This window comes from Loxodonta africana, chromosome 1 (assembly GCF_030014295.1).
Source record: "Loxodonta africana isolate mLoxAfr1 chromosome 1, mLoxAfr1.hap2, whole genome shotgun sequence".
In the NCBI taxonomy this organism is placed as follows: domain Eukaryota; kingdom Metazoa; phylum Chordata; class Mammalia; order Proboscidea; family Elephantidae; genus Loxodonta; species Loxodonta africana.
Genome location: NC_087342.1, coordinates 158,373,697 through 158,389,838, shown reverse-complemented (window position 1 = coordinate 158,389,838; position 16,142 = coordinate 158,373,697).

Genomic DNA, 16,142 nt, shown 5'->3' with positions numbered 1-16,142 from the left:
CGAGCTCTGACCATCAAACACAGATCTAAAGAATTGACCTGAGCAACAGAGACTGAGAACGAACAACAACGGGGAAGCAATGACTGCTTTCGGAGCATGGAGTCAGCGTCCCAGTCAGGAAACATTGGCGCTGGGCTTCGGACTGGGCGCAGGGGAGCTGAGAAGGGCATCCTGAAACAGCGCAAACATGAGACCCAGCCCTAGCCCCCAGAAGTGACCTCGGGTGCACGCAGTGCATGCAGGCAGCGCAGCAACGTGGCTGACAGGAGGAGAAGTCACCGGGAGGCAGCGACTGGTTTTGCAGCCCAGAGTGTGGCGCCCCAGCTGGGGAACCTTGGTGCTGGGCTTTGGGCTGGGAGCGGAGAAACTGACCACGGCTTCTGAGACAGCACAAGCATGGGAAGCGGGCCTGGCCCTTGGGGGCATTCTTGACCCAGCCCACGCACACAGGTTACACACTCCTCAGGAATCTCAGATAAAAGACATCATCAAACAAGATAAGTAACTTTGTCTATATTCTGGGGTGCTACTCTCTCCTATTTATCTGATCCATCCCCTCCCCTTCCCAGGCAGCTTCATTAACATTGGAATTTCCTGAGCCAGAGAGTGAGGTGAGCTGCAGTTTTTCTTTTTCTTTTTTTGGTCTTTTCCTAACCCATTCTCCTGGCCTGAGAGAAGCAGCTACAAAAAACCCAGTGACCAAAAATCCTTCCCTAACTGGACCAAAAATACAAAACCAGCTCCAGCCAACCGTATGTGATCCACAGTCTTGGGCTTTCATCCCTACAGGGAACAAGGTGGCTATTATAATGCAAAGACATTTCTGATAGGGATCTAACTGTAATTGTTTTAGCAGATTACTGGAAAGACAAGTTTCCCAGGTCTGATATCTCTGTGTATTCAACAGAGCCCTCACTGACCCACAACAGGAAACTGAGGGCTGAAGCTACCCCCAGACCACCTAGCCTCCTGCCTTAGGGGTCTAAGGAGGGTGACACCTACCAATCTGTAGAGGTACTTGCATCGGGGGCCTAAGGTACAGCTGCAGAGTCCACCCACCAAAGTGCTTTAGGAATAGAGACACACCTACCTCACTGGCACTTGGGGGAAGCCTGTTAGCATCCTGCCCCCTGGAGTGTGAAATCCTGCTGCTACTAGACTCTAGTGCACACAACTATCACCACTACTTCTCTAGGTGGATAGGTGACAGTCTGCACCACACACTTGATGACACAAAATCAAATTCTACTCAAGAATAGTGAGTGGATTCTTAGGCTTATATATCTGGTAACAGCCCAAACCAGCAGGTAATAGAACATAAGTGATTCAAGGGCTACAACAATCAAGACAGCGCAATCTAGTAGCCCATCTACGTACATTGAAAGAAAACAAAACAAGATAAGAGTGAGCAAATATAGAATAAATCACTACAATATCTTAGAGATGGCTCCGAGACAGCAGTCGATATCAAACCACATAAAGAAGCAGACCATGATTGCTTCTACAACTCCCCAAACTAAAGAATCAAAATCTTTCCCAAATGAAGATACAATCCTGGAATTGCCAGATGCAGAATATAAAAAAAACTAATTTAAAGACATCAGGGATGACCTCAGAAATGAAATAAGGCAATCTACACAAAAAGCCAAGGAACACACTGATAAAGCAGTTGAAGAATTCAAAAAGATTATTCAAGAACATAGTGGAAAAATTAATAAGCTGCAAGAATCCATAGAGACACAGCATTCAGAAATCCAAAAGATAAACAGTAAAATTACAGAATTAGACAACTGAATAGGAAGTCAGAGGAGCAGACTCGAGCAATTGAAATGCAGAGTGGGGGATCTGGAGGACAAGGGAATTGACACCAATATAGCTGAAAAAAAATCAGATAAAAGAATTAAAAAAAAAGAAGAAACCCTAAGAATCATGTGGAACTCTATCAAGAAGGATAACTTGTGTGTGATTGGAGTCCCAGAACAGGGAGGGATAACAGAAAATACGGAGAGAATAGTTGAAGATCTGTTGGCAGAAAACTTCCCTGACATCATGAAAGATGAAAGGATATCTATCCAAGATGCTCATTGAACCCCATATAAGATTGATCCAAAAAGAAAATCATCAAGACATATTATCATCAAACTTGCCAAAACCAAAGATAAAGAGAAAATTTTAAAAGCAACCAGGGATAAAAGAAAGGTCTCCTACAAAGGAGAATCAATAAGAATAAGTTCAGACAACTCAGCAGAAACCATGCAGTCAAGAAGGCAATGGGATGACATATATAGAGCACTGAAGCAGAAAAACTACCAGCCAAGGATCATATATCCGGCAAAACACTCTCTCAAATATGAAGGCAAAATTAAAACATTAACAGATAAACACAAGTTAAAGAACTTGCAAAAACCAAATCAAAGCTACAAGAAATACTAAAGGAAATTGTTGGGTCAGAAAATCAATAATATCAGATACCAACACAACACAAGGTCACAGAACAGAACATCCGGATATCAACTCAAATAGGGAAATCACAAAAACAAAATTAAGATTAATTTTAAAAAGAAAAAAAACGCTCAAAACAGGGAATCGTAGAAGTCAATATGTAAAGATCATAATATTCAAAAAGGGACTAAATACAGATGGCATAGAACTGCCACATGGAGAGGGAAACAAGGCGATACAGGACAATACAAATTAGGTTTTTACTTAGAGAAATAGGGGTAAATATTAAGGTAACCACAAAGGGGTATAACAACTCCATAACTCAAAATAAAAACCAAGAAAAACATAACGCCTCAGCAAACATAAAGTCAAATACTATGAAAATGAGGAACACACAATTTACAAAGAAAAACATCTCAGCACAAAAAAGTAAGTGGAAAAATGAAATTGTCAACAACACACACAAAAAGGAATCAAAATGACAGCACTAAACACATACTTATTTATAATTACGCTGAATGTAAATGGACTAAATGCACCAAGAAAGAGACAGAGAGTCTCAGACTGGATAAAGAAACACGATCCGTCTATATGCTGCTTACAAGAGACGCACATTAGACTTAGAGACACAAACTAAAACTAAAAGGATGGAAAAAAATATATCCAGCAAACAACAAGCAAAAAAGAGCAGGAGTAGCAATATTAATTTCTGACAAAATAGACTTCAAAGTCACATCAACAACAAAAGATAAAGAAGGACACTACATAATGATTAAAGGGACAATTGACCAGAAAGATATAACCATATTAAATATTTATGCACCCAATGACAGGGCTGCAAGATACATAAAACAAAATTTAACGGAATTGAAAAGTGAGATAGACACCTCCACAATTATAGTAGGAGACTTCAACACACCACTTTCGGAGAAGGACAGAACTTCCAGTAAGAAGCTCAATAGAGACACGGAAGACCTAATTGCTACAATCAACCAACTTGACCTCATAGACTTATACAGAACACTCCACCCAATAGCTGCAAAGTATACTTTTTTTTTCTAGCGCACATGGAACATTCTCTAGAATAGACCACATATTAGGTCATAAAACAAACCTTTGCAGAATCCAAAACATCAAAATATTACAAAGCATCTTCTCAGACCATAAGGCCATAAAAGTGGAAATCAATAACAGAAAAATTAGGGAAAAGAAATCAAATACTTGGAAACTGAACAATACCCTGCTGAAAAAAGACTGGGTTATAGAAGACATTAAGGAGGGAATAAAGAGATTCGTAGAATGCAACGAGAATGAAAACACTTCCTATCAAAATCTCTGGGACACAGCAAAAGCAGTGCTCAGACGTCAATTTATATCGATAAATGCACACATACATAAAGAAGAAAGAGCCCAAATCGGAGAACTGTCCCTACAACTTAAACAAATAGAAACCGAGCAACCAAAGAATCCATCAGTCACCAGAAGAAAACAAATAATAAAAATTAGAGCTGAACTAAATGAATTAGAGAACAGAAAAACAATTGAAAAAATTAACAAAGTCAAAAGCTGGTTCTTTGAAAAAATTAACAAAATTGATAAAGCATTGGCCAGACTGACTAAAGAAGTACAGGAAAGGACACAAATAACCTGAATAAGAAACGAGATGGGCCACATCACAACAGACCCAACTGAAATTAAAAGAATCATATCAGATTATTACGAAAAATCGTGCTCTAACAAATTTGCAAACCTAGAAGAAATGGATGAATTCCTAGAAAAACACTACCTACCTAAACTAACACAATCAGAAGTAGAACAACTAAATAGACTTATAACAAACAAAGAGATTGAAAAGGTAATCAATACACTCCCAACAAAAAAACGCCCTGGCCCGGATGACTTCACTGCAGAGTTCTACCAAACTTTCAGAGAAGAGTTAACACCACTACTACTGAAGGTATTTCAAAGCATAGAAAATGACGGAATACAACCTAACTCATTCTACGAAGTCACCATATCCCTAATACCAAAACCAGGTAACGACATCACAAAAAAAGAAAATTACAGACCTATATCCCTAATGAACATAGATGCAAAAATCCTCAACAAAATTCTAGCCAATAGAATTCAAAAACATATCAAAAAAATAATCCACCATGACCAAGTGGGATTTATACCAGGTATGCAAGGCTGGTTTAATATTAGAAAAACCATTAATGTAATCCACCACATAAATAAAACAAAAGACAAAAACCACATGATCTTATCAATTGATGCAGAAAAGGCATTTGACAAAGTCCAACACCCATTTATGATAAAAACTCTTACCAAAATAGGAATTGAAGGAAAATTCCTCAACATAATAAAGGGCATCTATACAAAGCCAACGGGCAACATCACCCTAAATGGAGAGAGCTTGAAAGAATTTCCCTTGAGAACGGGAACCAGATAAGGATGCCCTTTATCACTGCTCTTATTCAACATTATGCCAGAGGTCCTAGCCAGAGCAATTAGGCTAGACAAAGAAATAAAGGGCATCTGGATTGGCAAGGAGGAAGTAAAATTATCTCTATTTGCAGATGACATGATCTTATATACAGAAAACCCTAAGGAATCCTCCAGAAAACTACTGAAACTAATAGAAGAGTTTGGCTGGCAGAGTCTCAGGTTATATGATAAACATACAAAAATCACTTGGATTCCTCTACATCAATAAAAAGAACATCGAAGAGGAAATCACCAAATCAATACCATTCACAGTAGCCCCCAAGAAGATAAAATACTTAGGAATAAATCTTACCAAAGATGTAAAAGACCTATACAAAGAAAACTACAAAGTATTAGTGCAAGAAACTAAAAAGGACCTACTTAAGTGGAAAAACATACCTTGCTCAGGTATGTCAAATAATTTGGAAGACTTAACATAGTAAAAATGTCTATTCTACCAAAAGCCATCTATACATACAAAGCACTTCGGATCCAAATCCCAATGACATTTTTTAATGTGATGGAGAAACAAATCACCGACTTCATATGGAAGGGAAAGAAGCCTCGGACAAGTAAAGGATTACTGAAAAAGAAGAACAAAGTGGGAGGCCTCACTCTACCTCTTTTAGAACCTATTATACAGCCACAGTAGTCAAAACAGCCTGGTACTGGTACAACAACAGGCACATAGACCAATGGAACATAATTGAGAACCCAGATATACATCCATCCACATATGAGCAGCTGATATTTGACAAAGGCCCAGTGTCAGTTAATTGGGGAAAAGAGAGTCTTTTTAACAAATGGTGCTGGCATAACTGGATATCCATTCGGAAAAAATGAAACAGGACCCATACCTCATACCATGCACAAAAACTAACTCCAAGTGGATCAAAGACCTAAACATAAAGACTAAAACGATAAAGATCATGGAAGTAAAAATAGGGACAACATTAGGAGCCCTAATACAAGGCATAAACAGAATACAAAACATTACCAAAAATGACGAAGAAAAACCAGATAACTGGGAGCTCCTAAAAATCCAACACCTATGCTCATCTAAAGACTTCACCATAAGAGTAAAAAGACCACCTACAGACTGGGAAAAAATTTTCAGCTATGACATCTCCGACCAGCGCCTAATCTCTAAAATCTATATGATTCTGTTAAAGTCAACCATAAAAAGACAAACAACCGAATCAAGAAGTGGGCAAAGGATATGAACACACGCACTTCACTAAAGAAGATATTCAGGCAGCTAACAGATACATGAGAAAATGCTCTTGATCATTAGCCATTAGAGAAATGCAAATTAAAACTACGATGAGATTCCATCTCACTCCAACAAAGCTGGCATTAATCCAAAAAACACAAAATAATAAACGCTGGAGAGGCTGTGGAGAGATTGGAACTCTTATACACTACTGGTGGGAATGTAAAATGGTACAACCACTTTGGAAATCTATCTGGCATTTTCTCAAAAAGTTAGAAATAGAAATACCATAAAAAAAAAAAAAAATTTTTTTTTTTTTTTTTTTTTTTAAACCATACAACCCAGAAATCCCACTCCTCGGAATATACCCTGGAGAAATAAGAGCCTTCACACGAATAGATATATGCACACCCATGTTTATTGCAGCTCTGTTTACAATAGCAAAAAGCTGGAAGCAACCAAAGTGTCCATCAATGCATGAATGGTTAAATAAATTGTGGTATATTCACACAATGGAATACTATGCATCGATAAAGAACAGTGACGAATCTGTGAAACATTTCATAACATGGAGGAACCTGGAAGGCATTATGCTGAGCGAAATTAGTCAGAGGCAAAAGGACAAATATTGTGTAAGACCACTATTATAAGTTCTTGAGAAATAGTATAAACTGAGAAGAACACATGCTTTTGTGGTTAGGAGGCGGGGAGGGAGGGTGGGAGAGGGTTATTTACTGATTAGTTAGTAGATAAGAACTACTTTAGGTGAAGGGAAGGACAATACTCAATACACGGAAGGTCAGCTCAACTGGACTGGCCCAAAAGCAAAGAAGTTTCTGGGATAAACTGAATGCTTCAAAGGTCAGTGGAGCAAGGGCAGGGGTTTGGGGACCATGGTTTAAGGGGACTTCTAAGTCAATTGGCAAAATAATTCTATTATGAAAACATTCTGCATTCTACTTTGAAGTGTGGCGTCTGGGGTCTTAAATGCTAACAAGCGGCCATCTAAGATGCATCAATTGGTCTCAACCCACCTGGATCAAAGGAGAATGAAGAACACCAAGGTCACAGGATAACTATGAGCCCAAGAGACAGAAAGGGCCACATGAACCAGAGACTTACATCATCCTGAGATGAGAAGAGCTAGATGGTGCCCAGCCACAACCGATGGGTGCCCTGACAGGGAGCACAATAGAGAACCCCTGAGGGCGCAGGAGATCAGTGGGATGCAGACCCCAAATTCTCACAAAAAGACCAGACCTAGTGGTCTGACTGAGACTAGAGGAATCCCTGTGGTCATGGTCCCCAAACCTTCTGTTGGCCCAGGACAGGAACCATTCCCGAAGACAACTCATCAGACATGGAAGGGACTGGACAATGGGTTGGAGAGAGATGCTGATGAAGAGTGAGCTACTTGTATCAGGTGGACACTTGAGACTGTGTTGGCATCTCCTGTCTGGAGGGGAGATAAGAGGGTAGAGAGGGTTAGAAACTGGCAAAATTGTCATGAAAGGAGAGATTGGAAGGAGGGAGTGGGCTGACTCATTAGGGGGAAAGTAAGTGGGAGTATGGAGTAAGGTGTATATAAGCTTATATGTGACAGACTGACTTGATTTATAAACTTTCACTTAAAGCACAATAAAAATTTTTAAAAATAATAATAATGACATTAAAAATAATACTATTATTAGCAAAATTTGAGGCATCAAGTAGAGGATATGAAAGTAAGATGAAGCTATAATCTTACCTTTGAAAGAAATGAAGCAATATATGCTATGCAAATTTGAAAGTTAAAAATGCTTAATGATAAAGATTTTCATAATCTGTTTTCTTAAATTAGAGGGATATTTTAAAAACTGCTATTTGAGGTTAAGCACAATTTATCTAAATTTAACATTTCCATTTACTTTATTTTTAAAAAATCAAATAAACTTTTGACAATTTCTGTAATAATTTCTATGCCAGGTTATCTTCTGTTTTGCTCAACAGTCACTCTTCACACATCTCTACCCTCCTTTCTTTGCCAGTGAAAATTCATATCATGGGGTGTATGTGACCTTTTCGAGCCCTGGTGGCACAGTGGTTAAGAGCTACAGCTGCTAACCAACAGGTTGGGAGTTGAAATCCACCAGCTGCTCCTTGTAAAGCCTGTGAGGTAGTTCTACTCCGTCCTATAGGGTCAGCCTGAGCTGGAATTGACTAGATGGCAACGAGTTTGGTTTGGGGTCGCTGCTCTTCTCGAGGTGGTCAGCTTCTTTTTTTTTCTCTTTCTCATCTCAAGGTTCTGGAAACTGCCCCATTCTCTCATCTATTTGAGCCTGGGCATGGCATTGGTTCTGCTGTTCCTAAGCTTTAGGATCCTGTACTATCATTTTGGTTCTCTTTTCCATTCCTTGATTTGGAAATACTTTTGTACATAAATGAAGTTTAGACTTAAATCCTATTTCTATCGTGCCATTTATTTCCTTTTTGGTGAGTTGGAATCAGCTCGACAGCAGCAGGTTTTTTTTTTAAATTGATATTAATTAGTATTCTCCTTTCTTATCACTTCCATTTTTCTATATATGGCAAGATTTCTGGAATACTTTTTACCAAATTTTATAATAGTTATTTGTGGCTGTTTGCACTTTGTTGATGTTGATTGGTTTGCCTCTTTAAACTTTCAGCACTATATCTAAAACGTACACATATTTTCCCAAAAAATTTCAAATTATAATATGTAAATACAGTTCCTATTTAACTATTAATATGGTGTCAATAAATTTATTCATAGTTGACTTTTGTACTAGGAGTGTGTTGGACTTTTATTAATGGCCATTTTCAAAAAAGATTTATATAAAATAGAGAAGAAGGGAAGCAGTCTTTAGTGAGGATGTGTTACCAGGTAGGATTATCTATGCATTACCCAGTGCCGTCGAGTCGCTAACTTAATCCTTAAAACAACTCTATGGGATCAGTTTTTTTTTTTTGTCAGGATGGTCTTCGCTTTGCTAGGTTAACAAATGTATATTGAAATCTCAGAGCCCTATCACAGCAAAACATTATTTCCCTATCAGACAACAAATGAATTGAAGCTACTTCCGTCATCTGATTTATCCATGTCAAACATGACTTCCAGGATTACCTCAGCAGGGAAGAGAGTTTATAGATGTAGCACACTAGCTCTTTGATACCTTGGTGCATCTATTGCATTGACGAGAACTAACTCCCAGGAGCCTGGGAATTGTAGTATGGTATACTCTGGAGGACGAGTAGAACCAGATATGACAGAACACTAGTAGTCTCTCTCACATTATCATTAACTCCATTTTAGAGTTTATGAAACAGAAGCTTAGAAACTAACTGACTTGTCAAATGGTAACTTGAACCAGATTGGTTTAAATCAGCTTAATCTAACAGGTTTGTATTTAAATCCCAGCCCTACATCCTCTGGCTGAATATTTTAGGACAAGATTCCAAGATTTTATTATTAATATATAGCTATCTTCCACACAAGATTTTATTATTAATATATAGCTATCTTCCACACATTAATGATAATAATACCCTTAGCCCGGCACATGGCATACTAAAGTAAATCCCAATGAACATTAGGTGCTATTTTACCATCCAGGCACTGGTATCGGTCAGAACTTTCTTTTGAATTAAGGAATTATAATCACAGTATTACCAAATTTTTAAGCGCTAATGTCAAAGATGAGGAAATTGAAGATTTTTACCAACTTCTGCAGTCTGAAATTGATCAAACATGCAATCAGGATACACTGATAAATACTGGTGACTGAAATGCAAAAGTTGGAAACAAAGAAGAAAAATCAGAAGCTGGAGAATATGGCCTTGGTGATAGAAATGACACCAGAGATCGCATGATAGAATTTTGCAAGAACAACAGCCTCTTCATTGCAAATACCTTTTTTCAGCAACATGAATGGCAATTATACACATGGACCTTGCTGGATGGAATACACAGGAATCAAATCAACTACATCTGTGAAAAGAGACAATGAAAAAGCTCAATATCATCAGTCAGAACAAGGCCAGGGGCTGACTGTAGAACAGACCATCAATTGCTCATATGTCAGTTCAAGTTGAAGCTGAAGAAAATTAGAGCAAGTCCAAGACAGCCAAAATACAACCTTGATATATCACACCTGAATTTAGAGACCACTTCAAGAATAGATTTGATGCATTGAACACTAATGAGTGAAGACCAGATGAGTTGTGGAATGACATCAAGGACATCATACACAGAGAAAGAAAAAGGTCGTTAAAAAGATGGGAATGAATTGAGGACTAAGGTATGCCTGACCTAAGCCATGGTATTTCCTACTGCCTCATATGCATGGGAAAGCTGGACAAGGAATAAGGAAGATCAAAGAATTGATGCATTTTAGGTATGGTGTTAGGGAAGAATACTGAATATACCATGGACTTCCTGAAGAACAAACAAACCTGTCTTGGAAGAAGCAAAGCCAGAATGCTCCTTAGAAGCAAGGATGGTGAGACTTTGTCTCATGTACTTTGTACCTGTTATCAGGAGGGACCGTCCCCTGGAAAAGTACATTATGCTTGGTAGAGAGTCAGGAAAAAAGAGGAAGACCCTCAACGAGATGGATTAACACAGCGGCTGCAACAATGGGCTCAAACATAGAAATGATTGTGAACCTGGCCCAGGACTTGGCAGTATTTTGTTCTGAGCTAAGCTGAGTCTTAAAGGATGAAATATAAAATGTACTAGATATGGTTTTGATTATATATTATATATAATACAATCAATGATCTTTAAGACATCCTGGGATTTATGATATAAGAGAGATGAAATATACAAAAATGAGTTTGTACTGACTGAAAAGCTGTAGCTCAGGAGGCTGTAACATTTGAATATTTTTATATCCAGAGATATGAGGAAGAGGCACATATGCGGAGGGTGGAAGGGTATTCTGGAAACAGCTCTAGTAAAGGAACAACAAAAAATAAAAGCAGAACCTGTTGAGAAGGCAGCAGATCCAGGCATGGCCTGAATCTAATATAATTTATGACCATCTTTAAGAAAAAGAATACGAACTTGAGAATAAAAGTTAGATACAGAAACGAATATTAGAGTCAGAGAAAAAAATCCCACCAAATTACTGGAAGCTTCGAGATTCATGACTCTTCTGAGACCTCTTTACGCAATTTACCAGAAATGCTTGCATAGAAATGCATTTGGATTGCAGCCTCGCTCAGAACTTTTAGCATTCAAGGTGGCCTGTGCAAACGAGGACCACGTCAAGTACATTAGGCTCACTGTAACTGTGACTGATAAGAAATGGTAAGGTTATATGTGTAGAGGAGTAGGGACGGAGGTAAGGGGAAAGTGTGGCTGTGTAAGATAAAAATCAAAGGACGAAAAATGCGGTCAGTCACGGTATGTGTCTTAAAAGCTATCTAAGCTCTTCTGGCTTTATTCATTGAGGTAACCTACAAGGAGTTTGGAGAAATAATTCTTAGACTTTAGGACCTATTTTCTTATAATAGAAAGCACAGAGGAACTGACTTGCAGAGAGGCATACATTTTTTTTTCTTGGAGTTAAAGTGGCATATGCATGCATATAAGAATCGATTTGACCTCCACTCCAATGTATGCTATATATAGTGACATGACTTAGGATAGGGTTGCAAAGTTAACCTTCAGCACTCATAAAAATGTGTGTTTCATTTTCATGCCTTAAAAATCTAAAGGTACTTAGCAAAAAGAAATTTGATAGAATTATTAGCATTTTGATTTTTCTTTAAAAGTGGTTTTTATTTATTTTTAAAAAATATTTATTGTGCTTTAAGTTTTTTAAGTGAACGTTTACAAATCAAGCCAGTCTCTCATACAAAATTGTATATACACCTTGCTGTGTTCTTCCAGGTGCTCTCCCCCTAGTAAGACAGCACACTCCTCTCCACCTTTGTCCATTCAACCAGATCCCATCCCTCTCTGGCTTCTCATCTCACCTCTGGATAAGAGCTGCCCACATAGTCTCGTGTCTACTTGAGCCAAGAAGCTCACTCCTCAACAGTATCATTTTCTGTCTTACAGTCCAGTTCAATCCCTCTCTGAAGAGTTGGCTTTGGGAATGGTTCCAGTCCTGGAATAACAGAGGGTTTGGGGGCCCTTACCTCCAGGGTCCCTTCAGTCTTATTCAGACCATTAAATCTGGCCATTTTACAAGAATTTGAGATCTGCATCCCACTGTTCTACTCCATCAGGGATTCGCTGTTGTGTTCTTTTTCAGGGCAGTCATTGGTGGTAACTGGGCAGTCTCTGGTTTATATGATCCTTTCTGTGCCTTGGGGTCTTCTTTACCTTATGTCTTTGGTGTACTTCATTATCATTTGCTCCAGGTGGGTTGAGACAAATTGATGCATCTTAGACGGCCGCTCGCTAGTGTTTAAGACCCCAGGCGCCACTTACCAAAGTGGGATGCGGAACATTTTCTCAATACATTTTCTTATGCCAATTGACTTAGGTGTCCCCTGAGACTATGGTCTCCAGACCCCACCCCTGCTACACTGGCCTTCAAAGCATTCATCTGTATTCAGAAAACTTCTTTGCTTTTGGTTTAGTCCAGTTGTGCTGACCTCTCCTGTATCGTGTGTTGTCTGTCCTTCCTTTCAACTAATTCTTGTCCACTATCTAAAAAAAAAAAAAATTTTTTTTTATCTAGTTAGTGAATACCACTCTCCCTCCCTCCCCACCCTCGTAACTGTCAAAGAATATTTTCTTCTGTGTTTAAACTTTTTCTTGAGTTGTTATAATAATGGTCTCATACACTATTTGTCCTTTTGCAACTAGCTAATTTCACTCAGCATGTCTTCCAGATTCCTCCGTGTTTCACGGATTTATCATTGTTCTTAATAGTTGCATAGTATTCCGTTATGTGAATATACCTTAATTTATCCATTCATCCGTTGATGGGCACCTTGATTGCTTCCATCATTTTGTTAGTGCAAACAGTACTACAATGAACATGGTTGTGCATACATCCGTTCGTGTGCAGGCTCTTTTTTCTCTAGGATATATTCCAAGGAGTGGGATTGCTGGATCATATGGCAGTTCTATTTCTAGATTTTTAAGGAAGTGTCAAATCGATTTCCAAAGTGGTTGTACCATTTTAAATTCCCACCAGCAGTGTATAAGTGTTCCAGCCTCTCCACATCCTCTCCAACATTTTTTACTTTGTGTTTTTTCAATTAATGCCAGCCTTCTTGGAGAGAGATGGTATCTCATTGTAGTTGTGATCTGCATTTCTCTAATGGCTAATGATCATGAACATTTCCTTATGCATCTGTTAGCTGCCTGAATGTCTTCTTTGGTGAAGTGTCTGTTCATAACTTTTACCCATTGTTTAATTGGGTTTTTTGTCTTTTTGTTGTTGAGTTTTTGCAGTATCATGTAGGTTTTAGAGAACAGACATGGACCAGAATTGTTGTAGCCCAAAACTTTTTTCCAGTCTGTAGGTAATCTTTTTACTCTTTTGGTGAAGTATTTGAAGTAAGCATAGATGTTTTATTTTAGAAGCTCCCAGTTATCTAGTTTCTCTTCTGATGTTTATGCATTGTTAGTAATATTTTGTATACTTTTACGCCATGTATTAGGGCTCCTAGCACTGTTCCCATTTTTTCTTGTATGATCTTTATCATTTTAGATTTTATATTTAGGTCTTTGATCTATTTTGATTTAGTTATTGTACATGATGTGAAGTATGGGTCTTGTTTCATTTTTTTGCAGATGGATATCCAGTTAGGCCAACATTATTTGTTAAAGAGATTTTCTTTCCCCATTTAACTGACTTTGAGCCTTTGTCAAATATCAGCTGCTCATATGTGGATGGATTTATGTCTAGATTTTCAATTCTGTTCCATTGGTCTGTGTATCTGTTGTTGTACAAGTAACAGGCTGTTTAGACTACTGTGAAAGTATAATATGTCCTAAAATCAGGTAGTGTCAGACCTCCCACTTTGTTTTTCTTTTCCAGTAATGCTTTACTTATCCAGGCCTCTCCCCCTTCCATATGAAGTTGGTAATTTGTTTCTCCATCTCATTAAAAAATGTCATTGGTATTTTAATGGGATCACATTGTATTCATAGATAGCTTTGGGTAGAATAGATATTTTTACAATGCTGAGTCTTCCTATCCATGAGTAAGGTGTGTATTTCCACTTACGTAGGTCTCTTTTGGTTTCTTGTAGAAGTGTCTTGTAATTTTCTTTATGTAAGTTGTTTGTCTCTCGTTAGATTTATTCCTAAGTATTTTATCTTCTTGGGGGCTATTGTAAATGGTATTGATTTGATGATTTCCTCTTTGACATTCTCTTTGTTGGTGTAGAGGAATCCAACTGAGTTTTGTATGTTTATCTTGTATACTGATGCTCTGCTGAACTCTTCTATTAGTTTCAGTAGTTTTCTTGAGGATTTCTTAGGGTTTTCTGTGTATATGATCATGTCATCTGCAAATAGAGATACTTTTACTTCTTTTTTGCTAATTTGGATGCCCCTTATTTCTTTATCTAGCCTAATTGTTCTGGCTAGAACTTCCAGCACAATGTTGAATAAGAGTGGTGATAAAGGCATCCTTGCCTGGTTCCCGATCTCAAGGGAAATGCTTTCAGACTTTCTTCATTTAGGATGATGTTGGCTGTTGGCTTTGTATAAATGCTCGTTATTATGTTGAGGAATTTCCCTTCTATTCCTATTTTGCTGAGTGTTTTTATCATCAATGGGGGTTGAACTTTGTCAAATGCCTTTCCTGCCTCAATTGATAAGATCATGTGGTTCTTCTTTGTTTTATTTATATGGTGGATTACATTGATCGTTTTTCTAATGTTGAACCATCCCTGCATACCTGGTATGAATCCCGCTTGGCCATGGTGAATTATTTATTTTTTTGATATGTTGTTGAAGTCTATTGACTAGAATTTTGTTGAGGATTTTTGTGTCTATGTTCATGAGGGATATAGGTCGGTAATTTTCTTTTTTTATGGTGTCTTTACCTGGTTTTGGAATCAGGGAAATGCTGGCTTTGCAGAATGAGTTTGGGAGTATTCCATCCTTTTTTATGCTCTGAAATACCCTTAATAGCAGTGGTGTTAACTCTTCTCTGAAAGTTTGGTAGAATTCTCTATCGAAGCCGTCAGGGCCAGGGCTTTTTTTTTCCGGAGATTTTAAATTACATTTTCAATCTCTTCATTTGTTTCATTTAGTTTTTCTACCTCTGTTTGTGTTAGTTTAGATAGGTAGTGTGTTTCTAAACTTTTGTCTATTTCTTCTAGATTTTCAAATTTGTTAGAGTACAGTTTTTCATAGTAATCAGATATGATTCTTTTAATTTCAGTTGGTTCTGTTGTGATATTGCCCATCTCATTTCTTATTCAGGTTATTTGCTTCATCTCCTGTTTTCCTCTTGTCAGTCTGGCCAGTGGTGTATGACTTTTGTTAATCTTTTCAAAGAACCAGCTTTTGGTTTTGATAGCGCTTTCAATCTTTTTCTGTTCTTTATTTCATTTAATTCTGCTCTAATTTTTATTACTTTCTCTTTCCTGGTGCCTGAGGGTTTCTTTTGTTGCTTGCTTTCTGTTTATTCAAGTTGTAGGGGTAATTCTTTGATTTTGACCCTTTCTTCTTTTTGGATGTGTGCATTTATTGATGTAAATTGACCTCTGCTGATTGCTTTAGCTGTGTCCCAAAGGTTCTGATAGGAAGTGTTTTCATTCTTATATGATTCTATGAATTTCTTTATTCTGTCCTTAATTTTTTCTATAACTCAGTAGTTTTTGAGCAAGGTGTTGTTCAGTTTCTTGTGTTCAATTTCTTTTCCCTGTTTTTTTCTGTTATTGATGTCTATTTTTATGGCTTTATTGTCAGATGATTTGCAATATTTCAATGTTTTGGATTCTGTTAAGGCTTGTTTTATGACCCAATATGTAGTCTAGTCTAGAGAATGTTCTATGTGCATTGGAAAAGAAAGTATGC